Source organism: Epinephelus lanceolatus, chromosome 20 (assembly GCF_041903045.1).
Source record: "Epinephelus lanceolatus isolate andai-2023 chromosome 20, ASM4190304v1, whole genome shotgun sequence".
Classification (NCBI taxonomy): Eukaryota; Metazoa; Chordata; class Actinopteri; order Perciformes; family Serranidae; genus Epinephelus; species Epinephelus lanceolatus.
The window spans coordinates 17,450,937-17,475,067 of record NC_135753.1 but is presented as its reverse complement, the minus strand read 5'-3'; the positions used below and the strand labels follow the sequence as shown (position 1 = coordinate 17,475,067).

Below are 24,131 nucleotides of genomic sequence, written 5' to 3'. Positions count from 1 at the left end.
CCAGTTGCCTAAGATACAGCACTTAGGTTGTTTTCTGTTACTTTGGTTTATAACAGAATAACCGCAGAACTTGGGTTTTATGCTAATTGGTAAATGTTAGCATGTTAAACAAAGATGGTGAACCTGTTTAATATTGGTGCGTTCCATTTGAACTAGGAAGTTGAATCTTTCCAGTTCAAATTTTCAACTGTAACGCCCCCTGAAGTCATATTTCTGATTCGGAATATCAATACACCACAGCGACATCGCATCATCAACTGCCAAGCGCCGAGGCCACGCCCCCCTGCTGAGGGAAAGTCTGGGGGAAATGAATATTGGCTTTATCGACCTGTAGCACAATAATAATAAGCTGGCTGTATGTTGTCAGATTTTTATTTTATCTGTCTGTGGAGTGGTGTTGTAATAGTGGCGCACCACGTTTATTGTGCGCCTATTATTTATTTTCCCATGGTGGAGCGGGTTTGAATCCCGTGAAAATATTCTTTTTTACGTTTCACAGGGCTGCACGGTTCTTTAATATGGCACATGTTTATTTAGACAGGCACCAGAGACGAAACTGTGTAGGCCTATTTAGAAAATTTATGAGAGACAGGAGTTAAATTTACAGGAAAAGCAACTTGGCCTCTTCCTGTTTTCAACATTTCGTCATAACAAGCGTGATTCAAACCGCGACTGAGTGTCAGTCCGTGACTGGGTTCCTCCAACAAGAGTCCACAGACGGAGCACGTTGGCTATGTTTTGATATTCTTCTGAAAAAATGAATAAAGAGACCTTCGCGAGGACAGCTACATGTTCTCTTCCTGGTTGAAAACAGCTGTTGTCACTATGACAACCACAGATGCATTCGGCTGAAGGTCACCAGTTAACATAGTCGCGAGTAAATCCAAAACACCGGCAGACCGACCAACCTTAATTTATTCAGGAAAGGGGACCGCTCAGGTTCAAGCAGGGTGTCGAAATAATTACTAGACATTACTACAATACTAAAGTTGGTGAAAAAACAGAAATGAATTGATGCTACATTCTCGAAACTCTCCGCTAAACACACGTAGGCCTAAATCATTTTTTGGAGTAATCGCTTTTCGATCCCCCATAAGGGGACGTGCCGCTCTGGTCTATAGAACCTCATCAAACCAAACCTCAAAATCCAAGATGGCTTCTCCGAGCGTCTATAGTAGTGAAAGCTGTAGTGATACATACTTCTGTTGGATCTGTGGACATGTTGCTACAGTGTTGTATGAGCAAAATACATCATAATGCCTTACTATCCCAACCTGGTTAGAGCCATGCCCACTGTGAAATTATGTTTTTTCCAACTTTTATTACTGGAACACGATCAACTTGTGTTTGACATCATTTCCAGTTTTGGCATCCAACTCCCAAGGTAAATGGAACGCGGCACATTATCTGCTAAATGTCAGCATGTTAGCATACTGATGTTAGCATTTAGCTCAAATCAAACAGCCTCAAGGGCCACAAGCTGTCGTCTTTTTATTATTAAAAGCAGAACACTTTGAGTTCATGCATTATCGTAACCAAACCTATTATTTATAACACATAAGCATAGGAGTAATAAGCCTGGCCAAGTACATGCCTTTAAACTCTGCTCATGCATTTCATTAAGCAGAGGGCTTGCCCAAGCACACTACTCGTAGGGGCATGGGACTGTTTATGCAGAAGTGTTTAGGGTTTTCCAAGTAACACATGTGTATGGGAAGTACTGAGCATACGACTGGATAAATGAGCCTTGGATTATGCTTTACGAGCTCTGTGAGAGTTTGTAATCAGATGTTTTGATAGAGTTTTGCTGATGTTAAATGCGGCCCCCTATGACTTCAATTCATCAAGAATTTTCTCAGTTTTTGGATTCTTCGTTCACCATGTAGGCATGCAAGAAAAACAGTTTTCTTCATGAAATCAACATGTACATCAGTTTGATGTGCAAATGGTCATTTTGTGTGTGAAGTATTCCTTAAATAAATGTTATAGAAACTAATAGCAATAGATCAGCCATTGTTTAAATCATGTGTTATATCAACTTATACAGTGAGATTTTGAAAAATGTTTGTATTTTTTTGCTTGTTTAAGATGCATTTTCACTTTACATTTTTGGGTTTAATAAGCGTTAAAAAGAACACAGAATTCCCACTGGAGAGAAGAGCGCCTTGACCTGTCAGCAGACAGGGTGTGTACATACACACATGTTCCCCAGTCATATGATATATGGTCCACCATCTTTACTAAGAGCTGAACTAAAGCTGCACTCACTATACACATGAAATGAATTCCTCTGGAGAGATGTCTTTAAAACACAGTGAACTGTTGCCTTTTCTGCTCATAACGACACAATATACACGTGGAGCTCTGCAAAGCAACAGAATAACTCAGATAAATCCCCATTAGTGGCTGTGTGGGCATAAAGACAATGATTTAGAAACAGAGAGGAGGAACAGCAGGTTGGTTGGATGAGGGAGGGGGCAACCAGGCAGACAGTGCCAACTCTACCAGCTTGAACTACTAGGAGGATTATGAGGATGGAGGATTTACCCTAAGAGGATAATAACAGAAAACAAAACAGTGAACCACCAGGCCCCGCAGCTGAAACAGTGCTGACCTCAGAATCAACCTACACACGCTCATTTTGGCCTGCGGTGACCTTCAATATTTTCAACAGCGAGATGTGTGTCAGCGCTGAGAGGGATCTCTGTTGGAGGGCTCTTACGGACTCTCAGCTGTGATGATACGATGTAGAGCGGGAGCCTCTGAATCAGCTCAGACAACCCTCTATCAGTGCCATGTTGTTCAAACCAGCCAGCCACCACATAATGACACCGCGGGCGCCGTCCTCACTTCACACTGCAACACCAAAGTGAAAATGCAGCAACCCTGGATAAGGTAAAAAATTATGTAATCTGGTTGGCATTTACAGGGACAGTTCACCCCTAAATACATATTTTGCCTCATACCTGTAGTGCTTTATATCAATCTAGATTGTTTTGGTGTGAGTTGGAGATATCAATCTTAGGGATGTCTGCCTTCTGTCCGATATAAGGGTCCTGAAACACCAAGCTGACTGTTGGCTGTCGGTCAATGTCCGGCTGTTGGTGAGCGTCTGTTGCCCTAGTTTTTGCAACGTGTTCTCCACTGTTGGCCCTTGTCGACCCTTGTTGACTGTTTTTTGGTTGATTCAGCATGTTGAATTGGCATCTGAGCCCATTGGTGGATACAATCACTCTGATTGGCAGTTCAGCTTAGCACACGAGAAGAGAAACAGAAGGGAGAAAAGCAAACAAATGACTAAAGTCACGAGGACATAAGTTGTTATATTAGGTAAGATTTTTTTTTAGCCACTGAGCTTTTTAGCAGAAACAATTCACATTTGTTTGTGTTATTGTTTGCTAGAGCGTGGTAAAAATCATTAAGTTAATCGGCCTTGTCTGGTTTCCCTCTTTGAGTGACGAATACAGACTACCACCGCCTGCTAGCATGAAGAGTTATTTCCTCTCAAGTGGCGCAGAACGCACATCGTTTGAGATGACCTGTGCCTCACCTGGAAAGTGGATGAGATCAGGCGGCTGCAGCAGGAGGCGGAGACAAAAAGTAAACTTCACCATCAGTCTCATGACATGTTTTCTGTTAAAGAATAAACCTTCAAATCAGACAAATAAAATCAAAATCTCTCTTAAATTCAACAAAAGTCAATATCTGAACCAATCTTGGATCGGGTGAGAGCCAGGCGTTGCCCATCATGCCCTGGGTCTTGCAGTCAGTGGAGAGCGACTGCAGCGCGAGATTATCACTGTCCACTTTTGTATGACATCAGAACAGGTTGGAATGAAGTTGGACACGAAACTAACTGGCATGCACTGTGCGGCGATCACCGGTGATCAAATCTGTGCAGGCCTGGCTCATCTTGAACAAGCCTGCTAGTTGGCCGTTAGCTGTAGTCTTCATGCTGCGTTCAAGTGCAACTTTTTGGACACAGGTGAAGTAAGGCAACCCAACAGTTGGCCTTTGGCATCACTAGTTCTTTGAAGATGGTTTGGTATGTCTGGGCCTCAAAGAAACTAGATGGCACTTAACTTGTGGTGCTCACAGTGCCAAAAACATATATTCAAAAAAACTTAACAGCAATGTCTCTTTCCAGAAATCAAGGCGTGGTTTCTCAAGATAATCCACAGACCTTGTCATGAACGTTTTCATGTAGAAACCATTTTCTTTTTACCAAACTACACCTGCCAACCAAAAAAGCTGTGCAGAAGGAAGTGTGGATCTATACAACTGAGCTAACTAATGTTACAGCTAAGCTAAAGAGGATGCCATTAATGTTTACATCTTGCGCTGTCACGAGTATATTTTGAACAGTACAAGCTGAGTGCCATCTAGTTCCATTATAGTGGAAAGAAGGCAGACATCTCTATAACCACTCTGCAGTAAAACAGTAGCACAATCTAGATTGATACATAGCTCTACAGGTAAGAGTATCTATGTATTTGATTAAGGGGGTGAAATGTCCCTTTAACGTTGCAAAGACCAAAAAGCCATAATGAAATGTGTCTGGAAAAAAGATCACAGTAAATAAAGATCACACCTCATCTTATAAATAATGTAAGTCCAAAACTGTGCAGCCAGACTGGATCCTAAACGCCAAACCTCACTGACTTTTACATCCAAGTCTATTCCCTCAAACACAAGCTCATTCCTGTACAGCAGAGCCATGAAACCACAGGGAAAATCTGCCTTGCTGCTAATTATAGTAACTTCTTCTCATTGCTGACAACATCCCACTTCCCCCAGGATGATAACATGACCTACAACAGCACATCGCATGAAAACACGAGAGAAGACTCCCGGTTGCACCGTTCAGAGCCACACAGAAACAATGGGAGAGAAAGGTGAAGAGTTGAAATGAGGAAGTTTACATGTCATCACAAAATACAAACATGTACAGAGGCTCCTTCCTCTCCTGGAGAGGCGTGTTGCTATTATAGTTCTGACATAGAGACAGAAGGTAACAACAAAGTGAGCTTGACTTTTCACTCAGCTTAAATCAAAGCACTGTGATTTGGTACAGACTGTTTGAGATGATCCGCTGAAGGCTAAAATGTCTCTTCAGCCAACATGACTGAAATCTGAATAACAAATATGTACATTCTTTAATTCAATACCAGAAGAAGCCTCCTCTTTTGAGTGAACCACAGAGAGATGAATATGAAAACAAAAACCTTGAAAAACTCACGTTTCTTTCTATCACCTGAGTTTGTTTGCTATAAAAACCTTAAACTTCCCATCTCCCTCCACAGTTTGTAGCGCCACACACTAGACACTATCTTTGTTTAATATTCTGTAGAAGTGCTATCTGGTGAGGACTCTGTCTTGCTCAAGGACACTTCATCAGGGCAGATACTCCAGCTTGAAACATGATAACTGCGGGTAGCTTGAGGGTAAACACCAACACAGAGCAGCTCAGGGTCAAAGCTTCGGTTACAGAGCAAGCTATGGCAGTGAATTTAAGGGCAATTAATTGTTTTAAAATGTCTGAAGATTGTAGGAAAATGCTTGTTACAACTTCCCAAAGTCGAATGTGACATCTGCAGATATCTTAAGCCTGGTATACACTGTGATTTTTGGGCTGTCCCAGATGATAGATGACCAAAATGAAAGAAACATGCTGATATCTTTGGTCGTGGCTCTAAAACAGTGGTCCTACATTGCACAGTGAGAGGGGTTAAAAGATGGCTGTTGTCAAGGTCTTGTGATCAAAGACAGCCTGGAATAAAACTCTGACAGTGTAAAAATTTAGGATCACCATCTCACTGTGTGACTGCGGTTATGACCTACGTCTACTATCCAGCCAATAGAAATGCAGCATGAAATGACGCACCTAAGCTAAACCTAAACAAACAGAGAGCAGCTCACCATGGAGGCAAAACATGCTAAAAAGAAATGTGTGGGATTCCAGCAAAGCAGAAAACCTTATTGTGTTGTGGCAGCAGAAGCCTTGCCTGTATGATGTGTCCTCCAGCTCGTACCATGATCGCCTAAAGAAGGACGAAGCATGGATGGAAATAACGGCAGAGTTGCCCACAAAACTTTAGGTTATTGAACGTTATAGGTAATGTGACCCTCTATGTTGTGCCTCACAGTTGGAGAGGTAATAACCTGTGCAGCATCCTTGCGCACTCAGTATGGGAAGCCATTGCATCGTACGTCGTAGCCTGAGATTCAGTAGGCGCGTGTGATCGTACAGTCTGTATAAATCAAGCCTGATGTCGTACCCAAGTTTATTAGATCCAAGCCTCACAGTGTAGCTGCACTAACCTTAAGCAATTTCCAAAATCTCAGTCTATGTGCTATGATTAAGTCATACTTGTCTAGTGACACATCAAGGTCGTGGGCGGTTAGGATTCGGGCAGAGGTCATGGTTAACCAATCTTGGATATTCTTTGAGATTACAGTGGCACATTTACGGGAAAAAACCCCTCAGATGTACTGCCAGAATGTCAGCTGATGTAGTATAAAGAACAGAGGTTTGAGTCCTATGTCAGTCACTGTTGGTTTATCATCTTTAGACTTACTTGACTTACTATTTTCAGTTGTATAAAGCTGCTGAATGTACAATGTGCGCATGAACTTAAGCAGAATAGCCGAATATACCGTCATTATTCACGCTGCTAGGATGCCTAGGAAAACACACCCAGGTAGCATTGCTGGATACAGACGCCTGGATGCATATAACATCTGACAATATCTTACTTTGTCCGACTGCCAGCCCTAAATGCAAAGATGTTTAGTTTACTATTATTTATAACAAAGAAAAGTGTAAAAATCTCACTGTTGAGAAGCTGGAAACAGGAAATATTTGGCACTTTTGCTTAAATAAAGAATAAAACTTTGGTTATGATAATAATTATCATTGCAGATTCACTTACTGCCAACAAAATTTTATACAACTCACCAGCTGTTATGTATTTTGCTCTACAAAAGCTAACAGCAGTAAAGACATTAGCACTAAAGCTGAGGGAATGACTTTGAAGGTTTTTTGACTGTCTAGCAAAATGTGATACAAGATAGAATCCCAGATCTCCGAGATGAGGTGGAGTGCAGCAACTCCATTTTCTGTGGTTTGCCTTGGGTTATGGTTGCATTGTTGATACTGCGATTTTTACACCCTGTTTTCTCCTGAACAGAACAAGATTTTGTCACAAGATGGAACAGATATCCAAAGGTTTCATTTCAGTCATAACTCAATTTTAATCTGAACTGTAGTTACTGTGGTTAACTTTAAGGGCAATAATATATGAAAGCTTTCAACATACCAACAGCCAAAACACATTTATTCCACAAGGCCTGGCAGCAACCCACAAGTATATATAATAAACATAAAAAAATGACACGTATAACTTGAAGTTTAAGAAGGCTTCAGATATTCCCCTCCATGAACAGCTTAGGTTCCTTGTGACTTGTTTTCACCTGGAACAAACATAGTTTAAAGGCCTAACATTTACATATTCTTCTGTTACTGTGATAACTTTAAACCTGCGCTTTTCTTATCAGCGACCTGTCTTCGGTTTCCTCCCCCTCTACTCCGACCACAGAGTGAGAATTCCACACAGGCTTCACAAAATGCTGATAAGACAGAGGAGAGCTCGGTGTTTTTCTCTCTCACACTCGCTGATGGAACGATGAAGAAGTTTGGGTGCTTGTGCTGGACATGGTACAGAATTCTAAAGAAGGCTGCGGAGACAAAGTTTAGCTGAGTAAGCTGACAGTGCAGGATTACTGGAGGGCCGAGTCATCCTGATTTACATTCCTAATTGTCAGAAAGTAGCCCAGGCACCAGGAGAAGATGTTGTTACATGTCTGCAAACCACATATACTGCATATCATATCATATCATATCATATCATATCATATCATATCATATCAACATTTCTAAAGTGACATAGTGTATGAGCTGACTGTCATCTGGAGGTGGAGGGGATGGTGGGTGGTGTGACACCTAGGTGAGACACCTGCCTGCAGGCCACTGTCTGAGACAAACAAACATAGAAACTGGTTGTCTTTTAGTGAGTCATGGCTGTGTTTCCAGCTGGGACAGTGCCATGAAAAGCAGTTGCCTTTTAGTGAGACATCATTGGCCTCTCCTGCTGCGATTGTGCGAGCAAAAGCGGCTGTTTCAATCCAAAACAGGATCTTTTTCTAACAATAACTAAGTGGATTTTGTGGTGAAATCTAACCCCACATTAAGCACAGGGTTGTTGGAAAAAAAAAAAAAAAAAAAAGTTAAGTTTTAATGTATCCGCTATGTAACATATCCTTGGCTTGCAGAAAAAATTGTAACAAAAAGTATCTGTATCATATTGAATTAAAAATGTGTATCACCCCTCCCTATTGAACAGATTTTAAATCTGTATTTTGCATATTATGCATTATAACTAAACTAAACCCTGGTTCTAAAATATGTTTGGTCCTTTTAGTATCTCACGTTTACAGCCTCCACTCCTCTGGGGTTAAAGATATTTAGACGCTGATGAAGTCGACATTTGGCTCGATGACAGCAGAGCTGAGGGGGATGAAGGTGGAGTTCCTCCATCCATCAGTCTGAGTGAAACCCTGCCCAGCATCCTGTCGGACAGCTGTTAGCGGCTGACACTGCGCCTGCAGACGGGGAGGGTCTCTGGGGCTTTATTGGGCTTCAGATCTGCAACAGATGCTGCCTGCCACCATCTATCGCATTCCTCTGATGCCAAAGGGTTAAAACTGGGTCTGGAGAGATGTCATGTGATGCTACGGATGTGAAGCCTCAGAGCGTCTACAGAAACATCAATAAATGATTTAAAATTAGATCTAGACTGGGTGTAGAGTTCTGTGGCGAGCAAAGTAACCTGATCCTGACGCTTACAACAGATTTAAGACAAGAAAAGAAAATATTAAAAACAGTGGAAAAGAATGGAGAGACTTCAGATCACTCGACTGTTTCACTTTGAAATATAGCAGCTTAATTCCTCAGCTGTCTTTAGCACCAATACTTCAGTCCTGGGTAAAAAACTGTCCTGGAAATTTGAGTCAACATCCTCAGGAATTTAACTAAACCTGACAAATCAGTACACAAAGTCCTCACAGAGAAGCTTTTCGATGCTGCCAGAGAACAGACATCACACACATCCTCTAGAATAAACAGGTCTCATGGGAATACCTGAACACTGGCACCTGAGTCTAGGGTGAGTGTGAGCTATTTTGGGAATCTGAGTGTGTCTACAATCATCCATTTGTCAGCACATAACAGGGCTGGCTGTTTGAACTGTCAACATCTAATGGAGTGACAGTAAAAGCGGCGTGATGGTCTGGATCAGGCTGTTCTCTCTGGAAAAATACATCTGAACCCACCATCACATTATTGACAGCTGACAAGACGATCATCTTAAGACGTCTCTATGATTTTCAGTCCAAGTCTCTCATACAAGTATGGGGCGAGCTCTCTTTAAGTGTGGGCTCTGCCTGAGAAAATAATTTAGAAAATGTACGACGCAAATTCAGTGCCTGCCCAGTACTTAGTATAATTTAATTTAGCAAGCTCTTGGGCAGCACCCTAAAGGATTTAACACTACACATAAGTAGAACCTGTTCCTGTCTTTTTTCTGCTTACCTTTTTCCCAATATTAATTTTAGAGATATCTTACAATATTTACAAAGGAGATGCTTGCACATCTCAGATGCAGATTTATAAATAACTAAGTTGCATGTTAGCTCAGATTATACGGCTGTTAAATGTCCACTCAGACCTTTAAAACTGCAAATGAAACCAGTGTTTCATAGAGCTGCTGCCTTGCTCAAAGTCTCTCCTGTTAGAAATTTACAAATATTAATTTATTTAACTTGCAACTCTTAAAGCTAAAGCTAAAAAAGAAATCTCAATTTGTGATTAACAAAATCAGCTGCTACATACAGATTAAACAGCATTGTAGCTTTGCACCGGTCCCACACACCGGATTGGTTTCAGCTTGATACTGACCTTATTAAGCAGTTCACACATCTGCAATTTACATAATCGTTTTTTGTCAATGTCATTTTAAAAGTAAGTGTTTCCACTATCTGTCGCATCCACTCAGCAATCTCTGTTTCATGTTACATTAAATAAAAATGATTTAAAAGCGTCCCAGGCGGTGAGGTCTACTGATTTTAAATTGGTGATTTAAACATAACAGCAGAGGACTGACACTGATCATTAGACAAGTTTTGAGAATTTGTATCGGGAGGGAAAAAGTTAGATCCCAATTTGTTGAATCGTAATATGCTGAGTTGAGCTTTGATATTTAACCCTACATGGACTACCAACTGGGGTCTCTGGGACCAAAAAATAAACTACTGTTAGAAACAACCACCACCTCCAAAACTAACCAGCTATTGAAACTGCAAAGGTGGAAATTGGTGCTTTGAGGTGGGCCCCCAGGACCTCAATATCTTGGTGCCTTGAAAAATCACTAGTCAAAATGAAATGAAGTCATTACGAACAAATTGATTGAATTGGAAAGAAAGAATAAACACCTGCAAGATATGAAAAAAAGTATACCTCTGGGGTCTGTGGGGACCCCTGTTGGTAGTAGGGATCACTGAACGGGCCTACCAGGGACAGGCCCCAATGTATCAAGGTACAGGTGCTGGTCATATAATTAGAATATCATGAAAAAGTTGATTTATTTCAGTAATTCCATTCAAAAAGTGAAACTTGTATAATGTATACATTCATTCCACACAGACTGATATATTTCAAGTGTTCATTTCTTTTAATTTTGATGATTATAACTGACAACTAATGAAAACCCCAAATTCAGTATCTCAGAAAATTAGAATATTGTGAAAAGGTGCAATATTGAAGACACCTGGTGCCACACTCTAATCAGCTAATTAACTCAAAACACCTGCAAAGGCCTTTAAATGGTCTCTCAGTCTAGTTCTGTAGGCTACACAATCATGGGGAAGACTGCTGACTTGACAGTTGTCCAAAAGACGACCATTGACACCTTGCACAAGGAGGGCAAGACACAAAAGGTCATTGCTAAAGAGGCTGGCTGTTCACAGAGCTCTGTGTCCAAGCACATTAATAGAGAGGTGAAGGGAAGGAAAAGATATGGTAGAAAAAAGTGTACAAGCAATAGGGATAACCGCACCCTGGAGAGGATTGTGAAACAAAACCCATTCAAAAATGTGGGGGACATTCACAAAGAATGGACTGCAGCTGGAGTCAGTGCTTCAAGAACCACCACGCACCGACGTATGCAAGACATGGGTTTCAGCTGTTGCATTCCTTGTGTCAAGCCACTCTTGAACAAGAGACAGCATCAGAAGCGTCTTGCCTGGGCTAAAGACAAAAAGGACTGGACTGCTGCTGAGTGGTCCAAAGTTATGTTCTCTGATGAAAGTAAATTTTGCATTTTCTTTGGAAATCAAGGTCCCAGAGTCTGGAGGAAGAGAGGAGAGGCACAGAATCCATGTTGCTTGAGGTCCAGTGTAAAATTTCCACAGTCAGTGATGGTTTGGGGTGCCATGTCAAAGGCTGGTGTTGGTCCACTGTGTTTTCTGAGGTCCAAGGTCAATGCAGCCGTCTACCAGGAAGTTTTAGAGCACTTCATGCTTCCTGCTGCTGACCAACTTTATGGAGATGCAGATTTAATTTTCCAACAGGACTTGGCACCTGCACACAGTGCCAAAGCTACCAGTACCTGGTTTAAGGACCATGGTGTCCCTGTTCTTGATTGGCCAGCAAACTCGCCTGACCTTAACCCCATAGAAAATCTATGGGGTATTGTGAAGAGGAAGATGCGACACGCCAGACCCAACAATGCAGAAGAGCTGAAGGCCACTATCAGAGCAACCTGGGCTCTCATACCACCTGAACAGTGCCACAGACTGATCGATTCCATGCCATGCCGCATTGTTGCAGTAATTCAGGCAAAAGGAGCCCCAACTAAGTATTGAGTGCTGTACATGTTCATACTTTTCAGTTGGCCAACATTTCTAAAAATCCTTTTTTTGTATTGGTCTTCAGTAATATTCTAATTTTCTGAGATACTGAATTTGGTATTTTCATTAGTTGTCAGTTATAATCATCAAAATTAAAAGAAAAAAAACATTTGAAATATATCAGTCTGTGTGTAATGAATGAATATAATATACAAGTTTCACTTTTTGAATGGAATTACTGAAATAAATCAACTTTTTGATGATATTCTAATTATATGACCAGCACCTGTATGTATCAAGGGGCCCCCTGGCCTTCACTTACAACATGTCTCTGAAATTAACATGTGCAGACCCAGAAGAGACTCAACACAACCACAGGGAGACACAAAAAAACAACAAGGAGACACAAAATGACTAGAAAGAGAGGCAATACAACCATAAAGCGACACAAAAAGACTACAAGGAGACACAACACAACCACTAAGAGACACAACACAATAACAACACAAACACAAAGAGACTATAAGTAGACACATAACAACAGCAAGGAGACAAAAAGACTACAAGGAGATGCAAAACAACCACAACAAGACACAACACAACCACAAGGAGACACAAAATCATTACAGAGACACAAATAACTGGATAGACACACAACATGACTACAAAGAGACACAACGCAACCACAAAGAGACACAAAAAGACTACAAGAAGACACAAACAAACAACAAAGAGACACAAAAGGCTAGAAAGAGACATAAAATGACTACAAAGAGACACAACACAACCACAAAGAGACATAAAATCATTACAGAGACACAAATAACTGCATAGAAACACAAAATGACTACAAAGAGACACAACACAACCACAAAGAGACAAAAATGACTACAAAGAGACACAACAAAACCACAAAGAGACACAAAGAGACTACAAGGAGACACAAAAGGACTAGAAAGAGACATAAAATGACTACAAAGAGACACAACACAAACACAAAGAGACCCAAAAGGACTAGAAAGAGACAAAAAATGACTACAAAGAGACACACACAACCACAAGAAGACCCAAAAGGACTAGAAAGAGACAAAAAATGACTACAAAGAGACACAACACAACCACAGAGACAAAAATGACTACAAAGAAACACAACACAACCACAGAGAGACGCAAAAAACAACAGAGCGAGACACAACATGACTACAAAGAGACACAACGCAACCACAAAGAGACACAAAAAGACTACAAGAAGACACAAACAAACAACAAAGAGACACAAAAGGCTAGAAAGAGACATAAAATGACTACAAAGAGACACAACACAACCACAAAGAGACATAAAATCATTACAGAGACACAAATAACTGCATAGAAACACAAAATGACTACAAAGAGACACAACACAACCACAAAGAGACAAAAATGACTACAAAGAGACACAACAAAACCACAAAGAGACACAAAGAGACTACAAGGAGACACAAAAGGACTAGAAAGAGACATAAAATGACTACAAAGAGACACAACACAAACACAAAGAGACCCAAAAGGACTAGAAAGAGACAAAAAATGACTACAAAGAGACACACACAACCACAAGAAGACCCAAAAGGACTAGAAAGAGACAAAAAATGACTACAAAGAGACACAACACAACCACAGAGACAAAAATGACTACAAAGAAACACAACACAACCACAGAGAGACGCAAAAAACAACAGAGCGAGACACAACATGACTACAAAGAGACACAAAACCACAAAAGGATGCATTACGATGCAGATGACTACAAAGAGGTGCAAAACAACCACCAAGTCTGCTTGTCTTGCACCTATGAAGGAGAGGTGGTGGTGGTCCTTTGCACTTCTGTGCCCAGGGGCCCATTGTCTCATAATCCACCCATGCTCTGTGGGACGAGGGTTTATATAAAACTTGCTTTCCAGAGATGAGACTTTGAACAGGAATTCTAACCTTCTTGAGCATGAGCTCATGCAGAACTCTGGGCCAACAAAGACACTGTCCACTCACTGTGTAGTGTGTACATAGTGACGGTGCCACATATTAATAACATTTTATCTTATAAATCACAGCATTCTCCCCTCCATGTCCACCAGCCCTTATATGGATCCACACTAGCATTACTTCAGTCCCAGTTCTGCTGAGCTGTTCAGGATGAGCTGGATCCTTTACATGACATGTTCCCGACTCACCTCGAGCGTGACAGTCGCTTTAATTTGAGTGTCACACACTGTGCGGGTAATGAGGACACTTCCCCAGCCCCTGGCCTCAACGCCAAAGTGGAGAAAAAGTAGGAGAAGAATAAAGCAACAGCACAAACTGGGGAAGCCACAGAGAGAAACTGTGACTCAGCTGTTCGATCAGGAAGTTTGAAATCAGACTGAGAGCATCAGTAAAAGAGCCTGAACCGCCTCTTCCTCCTCCTCCTCCTCTTTCTTCTCCTTAATCTGCTACTGATTTAACATTAATCTGACTCAGCATGAGTCAAAGATTGGGTTAAATATCTGAAATGATGAGGTGGCACTTTTGCTTCTTTTGTCTGGGGCCAACATGACTTTAAATTAAGACAAGAAGTGAGAGACAGAGGTCAGAGCAGATGTAGCAGAAGGAGTTTTTTGTTTTACTACCATTGTAAATATCATTACAGATGTTATTATATAGTGAAATATATGTGGTGTGGTGACCTTGTCCTACTTTAAAGTATCTATCTGCTGTCTGGTGTGGTTGCACTGACACTCCTGTGGGACTCAAAGCACATGCAGATCCTCACTGAGATTTTCACCTCTTTAAAAATGATCTGCTGATGAACACATAGCTCCTGGAGGATTACACTCCATGCTACACCCCACAGTCAGATATATGTGTGTATCATCATAAGACAGTTTCATTCCTTTGTTGATGACAGGTCAGACAGACGAGCAGCTGCGTTTCGGCCCATCCTTTTTTTTAACCCTGCTCACAAAGACCACTTTAATTTAGGATTTTTTTTTTTTACCTTCACAAATCAGCCTTCTTCTTCTTGTGTATTTTCCTTTCTCCCCTCTTCCTCTCCTCAGTCAGATCCGGGACGAGTAAAAAAAACAATCCGAGTTATTCCAACCGGGACCGAACCGCCTTCATCCTCACTTCATCCATCCAGCAGAGCAACTGTGGTGAGATTTGCAGCTGAAGTTAAAGCACAGCAGAGGCACAGGGTGTGAGGATGGAGGACACAGTCATTGTCATCACACAGGATTAATCCAGCTGCAGCATTACAAGACAAAAAAAAAGTCAGATCCCTAAAGTGTCCCAGCTCTTTGTAGCTCCCTACTTCCTACTACTAAACTTACATCAACCCCCACATAACAACATGGCCGACCCTGCCTGCGGGACTGGAGAGCCACACACAGCTGGAGAGAATTGTGTGTCCGGTGCAGCTGATCAGGGAGCAGCAAGGGAGGTGAGGATCACACACACCCAGGAGGAGAACCGGCTCAGTAAGGAAAATATAAAGAGACGATAATGTGAGAGGCGACAGAGGAGCGGACCGGCTGAGAGGAGGATGGTTGCATGCGAGTAGAAAAAGGGAGGACTCAAAGCGTCCTCAATCTGAACCGTTTTCAGGCTCCAGTACAGATCTCTAACGCCCCCTGCTGACCGTGGTGTTGTTACTGCAGCTGCACATCTGCATTAGTTTTACTGGCCCAGTGTGCAGGGCAGGAATGCAAGTACGTTTACTATACTTATGTACGATTTTGAAGCACTTTAATTGACTATTTTATATTTATCTATAACATATATTTTATTTATACTTTTATATTTATTTTAATTTTATATGTTCTAATTTATTTTTTATTTTAATTCTATTTTTAATGGGGATTTTTTTTAAAAAAAAATTGTAAATCATGTAGAATAAATTAAACCTTTTATATATATTTTTTTCTTTATTCTTTTATTGTAAATCTGTATCCTTCATTATGTTTTATGTTTTACTGCTCTGTAAAGCACTCTGAATTACCCTGGTCTATGAAATATGCTATACAAATAAAGCTGCTTTGCCAATTTTCATTTTATGTTACCCACATTTTTACTCCACTACATTTATTTCACAGCTGGAATTAATGTGCAGATTCAGATTATAAATAAATACATATTTTCCTCTTATCTGCAGTTCTTTTTTTAATAATAATAATAATAATAATAATTTTATATATATATAGCACTTGTCAAAACAAGGTCACAAAGTGCTTCACAACATGCATAAAAATAAAACAATAAAAAAATACAGTTACAACGATTAAAACAATGTTGAGAGTTAAGGAAAATATTGTGCACAGAGGCAAAACAGAACAAAAGAAAATAAAACACAAATGTTACAAATCAGGCAATAAAAGGAAAAGCTTTTCTATAAAAATATGTTTTAAGCAATGATTTAAAATGGATGAGGCTGGCAAACCAAACCTCCTCAGGCAGAGAATTCCAGAGCCTCTGGGTCCTGATGGCAAAAGCCTGATCACCTTTGGTACCAGCCCTGACCTGGCGACAACTAGGGAGGGTAGGCTTGAGGATCTCAGGTCATGACTTGGAGCATGCAGAGTCAGAAGCTCAGCTATATAACTCGGTGCTAAACCATGTTAAGACTTAAAGGTTATTAAAAGAAATCAACATCAGTCCTGAAGCCACACAGATGTCTGCCCTCTCTGAAATATAATGGAACTAGATGGCCCTGGGCTTGTGATGCTCAAAGCGCCAAAAAATACAAACTCAACAGCAATGTCTCTTAACAGAAATCATGACCCAGTTACTCAAGATAATCCACAGACTTTGTTGTGAGCAGTTTCATGTAGGAACTATTTTCTTTACACCAAACTACATCCGCCAACTGTATCACCACGCCAAAGGAAGCGTGCATCTACTCATGGATGAGAGGCTCATGCTTGATAAGAGGCAATGTTGTTAATTTTTTCATTTTTTTTTAAAAAAACTGTCCCTTTAATTTACTCTTGGTAATTTAATTATGTTTTAAAGCAAATGTGTTTCAGTAAAAAATTGACTGCAGGACTTTTACTTGCAATAGAGTATTACTACACTGAAGTGCTGCCGCATAAGTAAGAGATCTGAGTAGTTTTACCACCACTGCAAGTATGTGTACAGATACAGCAAAACTGAAGAGAGTTTAGGTTGCTCCCAATGCAGAAATAGACATACAGCTAAAGACAAGCACAACAAAGCTGAGCATATAGGGGTTAGGGTTAGATAGCATTATTATGTACATACAGTGGTGGAAAAAAGTTTTCGGACACCCTTAAAATTTTACACAATCTCAAATATTATCATGAAATATTTGTGGAAAAATCTTTTTTGTGTTTCAAAAGGTGTGGCTGCATTAGACAGATACAAACAAATACAAATTATATTTTTTTGTTTATTGTTTACAAGAAAAACTAACAAAACTAAATTCTTGACAGTTTCAATATGTCAGTTCTCAACATTGTCGGTATCAAAGTCAACAAATAACAGAGAATGTGTTCAAAACTGAAAAAAAAATAAATAAATAAACCATCACATCATCAAATTAATAGTCCTGCCATTGGCACGTAGTAGAGCTCTAATCCTGGCTGGCATGTTCCCCACGAGCCTTTCACACTGTTGAGGGGTAATCTTGTCCCATTCTTCTTGAATTACTGCTTTTAATTCTTCTAAATTCTTTGGTTTATGCTTTGAAACAGACCTTTTGATAATCCACCACAGATTTTCAATGGGGCTCATGTCCGGGGATTGAGCTGGCCACTCTAAGACCTGGATACTGTGCTCCTGCAGCCAAGTTCTACTGGCCTTGGATGTGTGGCAAGGGGCATTATTTTGTTGAAACATCCAGTTTTTACCTCGACGGAACAGTGCACGCGCAGAAGGGAGCATGTGGGTTTCGAGAATGGTACAATACTTGGTAGAGTTCAATGTGCCATCACAGACAGTGAGATGACCAACACCAGCAGCACTCATGCATCCCCAAACCATGATACTGCCTCCACCATGCTACTGTACATGATGGAGATAATGCTTCGCCTGGCCTTCTGCGTACCCTCACATTAGTAGGAGGAAGATAAAGCTGGAAACTGGACTCATCTGACCACAAAATCTTCTTCCAATTCCTGGCTGTCCAGTTCTTGTGTGCCTGGGCCCAACGACGCCGGGCTAACCTCTGTCTCTCATTGATCAGGGGCTTCTTGATAGCCTTGTAGGACCTTAAGCCATGATCTAAAAGTCGGCCACGTACAGTGCGGGTGGAACACTGGACACCAGTTTGGTTTGACCACTGCTGCTGAAGCTCCTGTGATGTCATTCAGCAGTTTTGCCTGCACATGCGGATCAGGATGCGGTCATTTCTTGCTGAAGAAACCCTTGGATGCCCAGATCTTGGTTTGTCTTCCAAGCTGTTGGTTCGTCTGTATTTCTGCAGAGTGTATCCAACTGCTGAAGGACTGCATCTGCACTTCCTGGCTATCTGGCGGCAGCTGTACCCTTCCTGGCTGAGAATCTTTATCTTCAGGCGTGTTTCCTGCGTTAGGTTCCTTGTTTTAGCCATTTTTGTGTCTGAAGAACTTTCAAATGTGCTGGCTTTATGTAGACACGAAGCTTGGCAACAAAAATTGTGTCTTTTAATAAAAAGAACGACCTTCATCACTGGTACCAAAATGACCCAATACTCAAAATTTCTTATGTATTTTTATGGAACCAATCAATTTTAATTTGGCTTTTTTAGGATTTATTTAGTATTTTGGCTGTGACTGTACTAAAAGAAATTGCACTTGAAGACCTAAGAGTGATTCTTAATGCAATATTTCACAAATGCATGGGGTGTCCGAAAACTTTTTTCTACCACTGTATATAGGTGAAACAGAATGTATATAAATATGAATATAAAGCTACTATGACCAACAACTTACATGCTTATATCCAAGTGTTTCTGTAAATTGTAAACAGTCGTGCAAAAGAGCAAAGGAATAAATACTGAATGGTATGACATGAACACATTAAAGCACTGTGTGTATCTTGAACTGTAAATATGTGTTCCTGTGTTTTTGGTGTTTTGGTGTATTGCACCAACATAAGAGGAGAAGTTGAACAGGTGTCCAGGGTGTGATGGTCTGCAGTGATGTTTCCTTGAACTTCCTGAGCTGGCACAAGAAATTAAGGCTGGGCCGTACTGATGATGTTTGATGTTCCACTTCAAAGGTCCTGGGAGACTGTGGATCCCAGAAACCCCAGAAATGGAGGGCAGTGCTGCAGGCTGGGCCTGATGCTGAAGTCCACTGTCTTACACAGTGAACATTTAGCTCCATTTCACTTATTGTACAGTACAGGTGGCATTACAGGACAGACTCACTATATGTAATACATTATATATTATATATTGCTATATTCATTTGTCCTGTAAGAATAATAATGGCCATAGATACAACAAAATATTGCAAGATCAGTTGAGTGTGATACTACCAGAAGTGGAATGAGTACACTTACTTAAGTACTCTACTTAAAGACAGATTTGACACTTTACTTCAGTAGTTTGATATTAAGCCACTTTCCACTTCTGCTCTGCTACACTCAGTGGGAATTATTGTGCTCTTTATTTCACTGCAATTATTTTAGTTTTGGCGTGCAAGATTTTTGCACACAAAACACAGAAAATTAATTGGTGCCTATTGGGATAATCACTGAAGTAATTTTTCATGCAGAAATATTTTATGGCTCCAGCTTCTCAAATAAGATGATTTGCTTCCCTTTTCTTAATTGTTTTAATTATTTTTGATTGATTAAATTGAGTTTTTCTGCATTGAGTACTTTTAATACTTTATGTACATTTTCCTGAACGCAGGACTTAAACCTTTGTTTTTCTTTTCTCATTTATTGGTTATTGTTGCAGGGACAGTAAACAGTTAAATGTGACTAAACCAGAGTTAACCAGCAGCTAGTTTGCATCTGTCATCACTGGGCAGGTAGACATAAAAACAACAACAGTGTGGACAGAAGTGTTTTTTACAGTGTAGTATTAATACTTTTACTAAAGTAAAGGATCTAAATACTTCCCCCACCACGGACACCTCTCACATACTGTGTGCTGTTATAGTCATTTCACATAGACAGGACTGCAACGTCATATTGCTTGTTTACAGCAATAAGCATATAAAAGAAGGAACAATAAACAAACAAACAAAACAAAACAGACAAAACAACAACAATGCATTGCAAAAGCTGTGACAATACATGAACCTGCATATTTTGCAATGTCGTTATATATTGTTCCCATATGTTCAAGTTGAAATTTTTAGTACCTTGTACATGGACTGCACTTGTATAGTGCTTTTCCACTACATGTCACATTCACCCATTCATGCAGTGATGTAACGGCCACCAGAGGGAATTTGGGTTTCAGTATCTTGCACAGAGATGCTTCTCTGTGTGTTATTTCATGAAGAAGATTCTCCTGCTTTTTAAGATAAATAAACCATTTCAAAATCCACAGAATTATTATTTGAAAAAATAATAATTATCACAATGCTGAAAACACATCTATATTTATTAACTCATAAGAAGAAGATGTTATGGACATACTTCTTTTTACAGGACCGTTCATTTATAGTTTGAGATAAACATCAGGAACAAAAACAAACAAACAAACAAAAAAGTGTAAAAGCGCTGACAAAATTAGAATAACAATTTATTAATTGTTATCTAATAAAATTAGATAACAATTAATAAAATATTGGGTATTGTCTTCTGCATTTTTAAAATGTGTTTTTATAATGTGTTTTTCATTTCTTATCCGCCCTTCCGGTGACACACACGCACACGCACACACACACAAACACACACACACACACACACCCCTCACAAATTAGATTTAGAGAGCCACTCTCTGTCAACACACGTCGCTGTAAAAGCTGAGCGGTAAATAGTTGGATCATGAGACTGTAACCTCAATAAAACTCTTTAAACACGACATGTCAACACCAACAGGGGCTATAAAAAGCTACCTAAAATTATTATTGTGAGTCATATGTTCTTCTTTGGTGATAGACACACACACACACACACACACACACACACACACACACACACACAGGTGCGATTGCTCACAGCTCTCTTTCCAAGTATATTGCATTAGACAGTGTGACTTTAAGGCAGCTGCTGTTTGCAGACCGTCTGAACAAAGTGGAGCATCTTTTCTTTTACTGCACACACACACACACACACACACACACACACACACACACACACACACAGAGGCAATATTTCTGATGACTTACTGTCAGGAGCCATTTTTAAAACTTACCGTATATGCATTTATGCTACATTTATCTGATTGTTCATCACTTCATCCAACGATCATCAGGAGATTAAAATGCTTCTATAAATAGTTTCTCAGGACATCAAGTTTATTAATATTTACTATGATTCTGACAGGAAGGCACTCATTTGGTGTGGTGAGTCAGGCATCAGTTAATTACTGGATCAATATTCTTATCTACTCAATGTTCTCAGCTCTGTACATGTAATGAAATGACGAAGGAGTGATATCCTTTTAACATCAGCTCAAATATTGATTAAAACATGATTAAAACATGTTCAAAACCAACTGAGTCATCAGCATGTCACTGTGATTAACACAGTCTGGATTACATAATGATTGTCTCTTGTTTATCCTAATTCATTTTCTACCTCTATTAATTAAAGGCTCCAGAAGACAAAAAGAGGACACACACACACAAAGGTCTCTATTTTACTAAACAGTATTTGTCATTTATTGACCCATTTAAAAAACATTATTGTCCTGTCCTCCTGAGATTGTCCTGTCCTCCTGAGACCTGAACTTTTGTTTGGTAGCATTTTTAATTTCTCCTAGCTATTTGGGATCAGAAGGACCTGGTAAGTATAAAACATAAATGTTGTTTACGACAAAATGTTGTCTGTCATCAAACGAAACGACAATGAAGTCCCAATGTCCTCAAACAAGACGATAATAAAGTCCCAATGTCCTCAAACGAGACGATAATAAAGCCTTGATGTCTTCAAACAAGATGATAATAAAGTCCCAATGTCCTCAGACAAGATGATAATAAAGTCTCGATGTCTTCAAACGAGACGATAATAAAGTCCCAATGTCCTCAGACAAGATGACAATTAAGTCTCGATGTCTTCAAATGAGACGATAAAAAAGTCCCAATGTCCTCAAACAAGACGATAATAAAGTCCCAATGTCTTCAAATGAGACGATAATAAAGTCTTGATGTCTTCAAACAAGATGATAATAAAGTCTCGATGTCTTCAAACGAGACGATAATAAAGTCCCAATGTCTTCAAACGAGACGATAATAAAGTCCCAATGTCTTCAAAGGAGACAATAATAAAGTCTTGATGTCTTCAAACAAGATTATAATAAAGTCCCAATGTCCTCAGACAAGATGATAATAAAGTCTTGATGTCTTCAAACGAGACGATAATAAAGTCCCAATGTCCTCAGACAAGATGATAATAAAGTCTTGATGTCTTCAAACGAGACGATAATAAAGTCCCAGTATCCTCAAACAAGATGATAATAAAGTCCCAATGTCCTCAAAAGAGATGGCAATAATGTCCCAATGTCCTCAAACGAGATGACAATAAAGTCCCAATGTCCTCAAACGAGACGATAATAAAGTCCCAGTGTCCTCAAACAAGACGATAATAAAGTCCCAATGTCCTCAAAAGAGATGGCAATAATGTCCCAATGTCCTCAAAAGAGATGGCAATAATGTCCCAATGTCCTCAAACGAGATGACAATAAAGTCCCAATGTCCTCAAACGATACGATAATAAAGTCCCAATGTCCTCAAATGAGACGACACTAAAGTCCCAGTGTCTTCAAACGAGACGATAATAAAGTCCCAATGTCCTCAAACGAGATGGCAATAATGTCCCAATGTCCTCAAATGAGACGACAATAAAGTCCCAATGTCTTAAAACAAGACGATAATAAAGTCCCAGTGTCCTCAAAGGAGACGATAATAAAGTCCCAATGTCCTCAAACAAGACAATAATAAAGTCCCAGTGTCCTCAAATGAGACAACACTAAAGTCCCAATGTCCTCAAATGAGATGACACTTAAGTCCCAATGTCCTCAAACGAGACGACAATAAAGTCCCAATGTCCTCAAATGAGACGACAATAAAGTCCCAATGTCCTCAGACAAGATGATAATAAAGTCCCAATGTCCTCAAATGAGACGACAATAAAGTCCCAATGTCTTAAAACGAGATGATAATAAAGTCCCAGTGTCCTCAAACGAGACAATAATGAAGTCCCAATGTCCTCAAATGAGACGACACTAAAGTCCCAATGTCCTCAAATGAGATGACACTAAAGTCCCAATGTCCTCAAACGAGAAGATAATAAAGTCCCAATGTCCTCAAATGAGACGACAATAAAGTCCCAATGTCCTCAGACAAGATGATAATTAAGTCCCAATGTCCTCAAATGAGACGACAATAAAGTCCCAATGTCTTAAAACGAGACGATAATAAAGTCCCAGTGTCCTCAAACGAGACAATAATGAAGTCCCAATGTCCTCAAATGAGACGACACTAAAGTCCCAATGTCCTCAAATGAGGTGACACTAAAGTCCCAATGTCCTCAAACGAGACGATAATAAAGTCCCAATGTCCTCAAATGAGACGACAATAAAGTCCCAATGTCTTAAAACGAGACGATAATAAAGTCCCAATGCCCTCAAAAGAGATGACACTAAAGTCCCAATGTCCTCAAACAAGACGATAATAAATTCCCAATGTCCTCAAACGAGACAATAATAAAGTCCCAATATCCTAAACAAGACAACAATAAAGTCCCAATGTCTTCAAAAGAGATGACACTAAAGTCCCAATGTCTTCAAACAAGATGATAATAAAGTCCAAATGTCCACAAACGAGATGATCATAAAGTCCCAATGTATTCAGATGAGTAATTCCTAATTAACAGCATCTTAGCTTGTTACTGTTGCTGACATTGGTCAAATTTGTTGCCATATTAAACTACAAACATTATTAATCATAAATAAACAAGTCTCAACCATAAAATTTGATCAGATTTTGTACTTAGTCCACTTTTGTGTCAGGATCAGCTGCAGACTGACT

The 24,131-nt window shown here is 39.9% G+C and overlaps 1 protein-coding gene across 1 annotated transcript in view; it reads right to left on the bottom strand.

Annotated features, from left to right (window-relative positions):
• Window positions 1-15,620, bottom strand: part of LOC117264864 (tyrosine-protein kinase Yes) — a 35,762-nt gene extending 20,142 nt beyond the window's left edge. The window contains exons 1-2 of the mRNA XM_033639157.2: window positions 15,312-15,620; window positions 14,978-15,147 (exon numbers count right to left, since the gene is read on the bottom strand). The gene's annotated coding sequence lies outside the window, so the exon portion shown is untranslated. The remainder of the gene's footprint in view (window positions 1-14,977; window positions 15,148-15,311) is intronic.
• Between the last annotated feature and the right edge of the window lie 8,511 nt (window positions 15,621-24,131).